We start from the raw sequence: 7435 nt of genomic DNA, 5'->3' as shown, positions 1-7435 counted from the left end.
GTTCAACAATAGTCTACCCAAAGAGGTTAACCATATGAGCGTTTCATACCAACCATGTTCTTCTTCACCATAACTACTTCAATTGGCTCAAATGAACTAGTTAAGAGAGTTGTTCAGTTGCAAGGAAATCTTATGTAACTACACAAGACACAATTGAAGCAAAGATGATTTGATTCACTCGAATCGGTTCATGAACTTTAATAGCCACGGTTTGCAAATGCATTCCTTAGTCTTTTAAGATTAAGTTCAGAAACCATCTTTAGATATATAACCTTCTCAAGTTCGCAGACTAGGTTCGCGGACTTAAAACACCGGATAGAGTTTACAAACTCCAACAGAAATTCTCGGGTTCGAGAACTACGCCGGTTCGAAGACTGGGTTCGTGGACTTGGCTCACGCAAGTAGTTTGTCAACTCCAGCAGAAATTCTCGGGTTTGAAAACTTCGGCAGTTCGCGGACTTGGCACTTGCCATACTTCCGGTTCTCTTGATCAACAAAGTTCGAAAACTTCGTTTCAAGGAATCCATTGGTTATGTAATCTAACCTCTCATTCCAATCATTGAAACATTCTTAGAGGACGTTATATAGTTGTTACACTATTTCTCGTCAAAGCAATTTTCAAAGTGATTGAAACATTCATGACTTTCGTCACTAGGTAAAGATAAACTTGGTCGAAGCGAAAATCTTACCAACACATATTTCGAGATATATATAGGAGAGGTAAACTCGGCTCGAAATACCAAATGTGTATAATCTAGTATATATATATAGCATACGACTTTTGTCTCAAAGATTAGGAGATAAAATAGATAGACTTTTGAGTGTCAGATAATTTCAAGTCTCCACATACCTTTTTGTCGATAAGTTCCACCGGTTCCTTGAGTAGATCTTCTTCTTGTATGATGAATCGCCATGAAGTCCTTTAGCTCAACTAAACTTACTATCCTAGTCCGAGACTTAGCTATAAGAGACTAGAAATCAAGACTTATAGTTTTGATCACTAACATTAACAAACATGCTTGAGATAGCAACGCATGCGAGTTCGACCGAGCAGTGCTCTAACAAGTTGTTCTTGTTAGAGCACTGCTCGGTCGAACTCGCAAGCGTTTCTATCCCAAGCTCAAGCTTGTTTGTCAAGTTTAGTTGCCAAAACTATAAGTCTTGATTTCTAGTCTACTTATTGCTAAGTCTTGGACTAGGATAGAAAGTGTAGTTGAGCTCTAGACTCTACGACATTCATCATATAAAGATGAAGAACTACTCAAGGAACTGGTGGAACTTCATCGACTAAAAGGTATGTGGAGACTTTAACTTATCTATCACTCAAAAGTCTATCTACTCTATCTCATATCTTGAGACAAAAGTCGTATTGCTATATATACTTCGATTATACATATTTGTTATTTAGAGCCGAGTTTATCTCGTTTATCTATTTCTCGAAATATGTGTTGGTAAGATTTCGCTTTGGCCAAGTTCATCTTTACAAGTGACGAAAGTCATGTTGATTGTTTCAATCTTTTGAAAATCGCTTTGATGAAAAATAATGTGTGAATAACCGCTATATAACATCCTCTAAGAATGATTCAATGATTGAAATGAGAGTTTAGAATATGTAACCATCTTTGGATATAAGCATATAGTGTGTTCGCACATTAGGGTATAAGTCCAAAACCGGGAACCAAATGTATGCATACTTGTGTGTTTACTAAGTGGTTGATGAAGACTGGGTAAGTATGCGTACCCGTACGCATACTGGCAGAAGTTCACGACCGTGAATTTCTGCTGAGTTTGAAAATCAAAACCAACTCAATCCAGTTACCTAAGTATCCGTACCCGTACGCATACTGACGGTAAGCTCACGTCCGTGAATTTCTGCTGAGTTTGAAAACCAAAACAAACTCAAATCCTGTTACTTAAGTACGCATACCCGTCCACATACTTAAGTGTGTTACTTTATAAAATTGGTTTGTTCATGAACTAAAACATTTATATAATAAGGAATGCAATTTGCAAACTGTGGCTATAATGTTCATGAATCGATACGAGTGAATCAAAACCGATTTTTCTTCGATTGTGTCTTGTATACTTCTATAAGATCTAAGCAATTGAACAACTCTCTAACTAGTTCTTTTGATTCATTTGAACTAGTTATGGTGAAGATGAATATGGTTGATATGAAAGTGCTCATATGGCTAACCATTTTGTTAACTACTGTTGAACCAACTAGGTGTACACGTTTAGGTACGGTTACACGAACCTAAATGAACGTGCATTTCATTTGTGTATAACAAGATAAGATTCGATCTAATGGTTGAAAGATATTAGCTTGTATCTAATGAGGTTTTCATCTAACGGTGAATATTGAATGCTTTGTTACTAAGCTAACATTGATTGCCAACCATGATTTGAAAGTTTATATAAAGGAGAACTCTAGCAACTGGGAAACCTAATCCCCACACCTCCTGTGTGTACTAGTTGTATTAGCAACAGTCGATTCTCCTTTAACCTTAGGTTTCACCGAGACCCTGTAGGTTAACGACTTGAAGACTTCATTGGGATTGTGAAGCCAGACCGATACTACTTTTCTTGTAGTTGTGTGATCTAATCTTGTTGTTTCTATCGTACTAAGCACAATCGTAAGATTGGCTTGAGATTGATTTCTCCCATAGGCAAGATATAAAAGAAGTCACAAACATCTTCGTCTCATCGTTTGTAATTCCGCAATATCTTCTTTCGCTAGTCGATTAAGATTATTGTGAGGTGATTTATAATACTAGGTTGTTCTTCGGGAATATAAGTCCAGTTTATCAATTGGTTCCTGTTCACCTTGTTTTATCAAAATACGGAACAAAAACTCGTAGGTATTTATGTGGGAGACAGATTTATCTATTACCATAGACTTTTCTGTGTGATACGGATTTGTTTATTAAACTCTCCGACTTTGGGTCGTAGCAACTCTTAGTTGTGGGTGAGATCATCTAAGGGAATCAAGTGCGTAGTATCCTGCTGGGATCAGAGACGTAAGGAGCGCAACTGTACCTTGGATCAGTGTGAGATTGATTGGGGTTCAACTACAGTCAAGACCGAAGTTAGTTTGTAGTAGGCTAGTGTCTGTAGCGGCTTAATCCAGTGTGTGTTCAATCTGGACTAGGTCCCGGGGTTTTTCTGCATTTGCGGTTTCCTCGTTAACAAAACTTCTGGTGTCTATGTTATTTCTTTTCCGCATTATATTTTGTTATATAATTGAAATATCACAGGTTGTGCACTGAATCGATCAATTGGGAAATCCAACCTTTGGTTGTTGATTGAAATTGATTGATCCTTGAAAATTGGTCTTTGGTACCGTTCAAGTGATTTCTCTTGTATTCAATTAGACTCGCAGATTTTTATTTGCTTGCGTAAGTATTGAATCGAGAAAGAGAGATACAACTCTTTGATATACTTCTATTAAGATTGAGTCTGACTGTCTAGTTGATTCTTTTAAAAGTATAATGGAGTTAGTCTATACAGATTGTTAATCGAAATATTGGGTGTGGTTATTAGACCCCCGTTTTTTCAATTGGTATCAGAGCAGGCAAACACGTTTAAAGACCTTACAAGTTTGTGTTTGTAGCGATCTGACTCTATGGACAAGAATTCTATCTCCATAAACGTACCACCAGTTTTCGATGGCTCAAACTACCTATGGTGGAAAATTTATATGCGTGCTTTTCTTCAAGCTCGTGATTTTCAAACATGGGTACGTGTTGTTAATGGCTATGATCCTCCGGTTAATACAGAAGGCGATGTATCTATACCTAAGGATATTGGTAGATATAGTCCAGAAGAAATCCTTGATGTAAAGCAAAATTCTGACGGCTTAAATGTTATCATACATGCCATTACCCCAGATCTTCAGCACCATGTGACTACGTGCACTAAGTCTAAAGAAGCCTGGGATATCTTAGAAACCGTATTTGAAGGAAATACCAGTGAGAAAGAAGCTAGGCTTCAAAACCTAAATTCTGATTGAGAAAACCTTCGTATGGCAGATGAAAAACATTTGATGAGTTTAATCACAAAGTGTCTGAAATTGTTAATGCATCTTTTTCATTGGGTAAGACCATTCCTGAAAGGGACATTGTGATGAAAATTTTCAGATTGATACGATTCCAAGAAGCATGCCATCGTTGAGGGAAATAACCTTGATACTCTTTCCAGAAATACTCTTGTTGGAAAGTTAAAAATTCTTGATCAAGCTTCTATTCAAACATCTGCATTCAATGTTGTTTCCAGCACAAGTGAAGCCTCTAACTTGTCTTGGGCCGATGAATGTTGTTCCAATGGTGTTGGTTTCAAAAAATCACTGATAACAGAAAGAATCAAAGAATTTGTAAAAAGAAGCAATGGATGTGATAAACATCTTTTGTCAGCTTTTGCTTCAGATGATTCAATAGAAGAAAAATCTCTTCAAAGTGTCAACGTCTTAGATACGTCTGATGGATGTAGTGAACCCTCATCTCTTGCAGCAGAAACATCCACCTACTCAATTTCTGATTCAGAACTGGAGTCTGACACAGAGATTTTTTAATTCTTGAATATAAAGGTTCTTCAAGAAAATCTTCAATTAAAAGCTTCATTGAAGAAACTTGAATCATCAATCCAGGTGAAAAATCTTGAGATAGATTGTCTTAATGATAAACTCACCAGAACCATACCTCTAAAGGAAAAAGAGATCAATAGTCTTAAGGATGATCTACAGAGATTATCTGGAAGTTCTGACAAAATTTCAGCAATGCTATTCGGTCAGAAATCCTTTGGAAACACAAATGGTTTAGGATTTAAAGGAAAAACTGCAGGCATAATCAATCCCATTGTTCCTATTGATCATAGAAGAATGAAGGTTGATGGTTATGATAAACAGAAGGCAATTCAACAAGACAAAGAATCTTTATTGATTTGTTCGTTTTGTGGAAATGAAAATCATGTTTAAAGCACGTGTTGGAGATTCAAAAGGAACAACAAAAGAATTTTCAAACTTCAAAAGAACATGCAAGAGATGAATCTGGATAATCAACATGGATTTCCTAAAATCAGTGCTTCTAGAGTCAGAAGAGGTAGGAAATTTGTTTATACAACAAACCTTGACAAAAAGGGGAAGTGTTTGGCTCACTCGTCACTGTCTAATATCAGTAACGTTCGCATCCTCATCTTTAACTTGAGAAAATGAGGTTTGCGTCTATGTGTCTCAAGTAGTGTATTTTTTTGTTAAGAAAATATCCTCCTAGTTTTATAGATATTGGATCATTAAATCACGGAAGACTTGTTCTACATTCTTCTAGGGTTTGAACGTTCATAAGTCTATTTATAATTGTTTGTAGTTTCCTTTTCTCCCTAGAAGATACAGTTTCATGGCTCATGTAACTAGAAGCACCACAAGTAAGGATGCAGTTGAAGCAGTTAATGTGTATCCGTGTAAAGGAATTCCTTCCTCAAGGATGAAGAAAGTGAAAGCCACAAATAATGGAGAAGTTTCTTCCTCTAACTGCCTCTTATCTGTTTGTCATCTTGATAATAACTTTAGAGGTTTGGTGAATGATTTCATCAACAAAAGAAATGATTTAAAATCTCAAATTGTTTCGTATTTAGAGAAGATAACTCACTATGAACAAATGTTGTCTCTAACAAAAAACACCTTGCATGAGATAAAAAGAGAACTTAGTGAGTTAACTGATTCTGAAGATTTAAAGGAATTGAACGATCCCATTATCAATTGGTTTTTCAATAATGAGAAGGAATTCTCGGTAGATGCTCTGAGAAATCTCTACAATGTCTAGTAAATCTTCTTATGAGAATTTTATTCTTGTGTTTTTAGAAAGAATAACTAGAGTTTGGAATAGACATTATTGTGATTACACATAGCTATGTCCAACGTTTTCATCTTTATTTTTTTTAGGTTTATTTGGTTAAATTCTAGAATTGTTTGGAAGATGATTTTTGCTGTATTAATCTTTATGGTTTCATATATTGCAAATTTGTTATGGGATATGTCTGTTTGCGTCTATGAACTATGATTGTCCCGTACTTTGTCAAAAGTTAAGTCTTTCATATGTCGATATGCATGTATTGATAAAAGAATGAATGAACTTTTGACATTACAAAAGTTTTAAACCTATTATGTCATTATGCAAGTAGTGATGGAAGATAGGATGAACTTTTGTTTACGAAGATTATGTCTATTGTATGTCATTGTGCAAATAGTGATGGAAAATAGAATGAATCCTTGTTTATTTCGCAGTATTGATCTTCTTTGATCCATATTTTATGTATATACTGTGCAACTCCGTAAGTTCTTTTATGTCGAGCATGACCAATTGAATTGATCACACTCTTGTGGTAATTTAGTTGTGTATTTCCGATTAAATTAATCATGGGTTTTCTTGTGGTTAATTTAATTGAGTATTTTTGGATAAAAATTCATATTCATATATGATTTGTTATGTCCAAAGAAATCCTTCTTTTCTTATGAAAGTAAGGTCACTCTTGTTGTTCTTTCGGGAATGGAATTTTATGGGGGAGAGTTCTTAATTGAACTTGTGCTTAATTGCCAAATCTTTGTGGGGAGTGCGGCAGTGGAATATTATAGGGGTTATCTTGTATCTTTATAAACTCCTTGATGAATGCATTTAGCTTCGGCTATATGATGGCATCTAAAAAGTTGATATGTGCTTTCTTTTGGTCATGAAATGTCTCTATAGAAATTTCATTAGGATCCCACTAGTTTTCGTACCTTTGCCAATTTTATTGACAAAAAGGGGGAGAATTAATGTGTAGTTCACACTACAAATACATATGGTTTTTGGATCATCATTATGTAAGGGGGAGTGGTTTCCATGTAAGATGGAGTATTGACTAAGGGGGAGTTATACATATCACCATAGTATTGTTGTCGAAGTTGTGATACAATTGAACTTTGATGTTGTATAATAATACTATGACATTGTATAACAATGATTTAAAATTCTTGTTTTCTCATTGTTATGACTACGGATTTTCAATAACGGTGATACTAAACTTACAACCTTTAGGATCATTGGAGTACTTGGAAGTGACGAAGATTTCGAGTAATGTTGAAGAACCAAGAAGATCAGGCATGTGGAAGAGAAGCTACAAAAGTTTATTTATCTATTTTTGTATTCCATATGTATTGATAGTTTTGTCACTAAAATTGACAAAAGTGGAGGTTGTTAGAGCATTGCTCGGTCGAACTCGCATGCGTTGATATCTCAAGCATGTTTGTCAATGTTAATGATCAAAACTATAAGTCTTGATTTCTAGTCTACTATTAGCCAAGTCTCGGACTAGGATAGAAAGTGTGGTTGAACTCAAGACTCCATGGCGATCATCATACAAAGACGAAGAACTACTCAAGGAACTGGTGGAACTTCATCTCCTA

The sequence above is a fragment of the Papaver somniferum genome, chromosome 1 (assembly GCF_003573695.1).
Source record: "Papaver somniferum cultivar HN1 chromosome 1, ASM357369v1, whole genome shotgun sequence".
In the NCBI taxonomy this organism is placed as follows: Eukaryota; Viridiplantae; Streptophyta; class Magnoliopsida; order Ranunculales; family Papaveraceae; genus Papaver; species Papaver somniferum.
Note: the sequence above shows the minus strand (reverse complement) of the source record.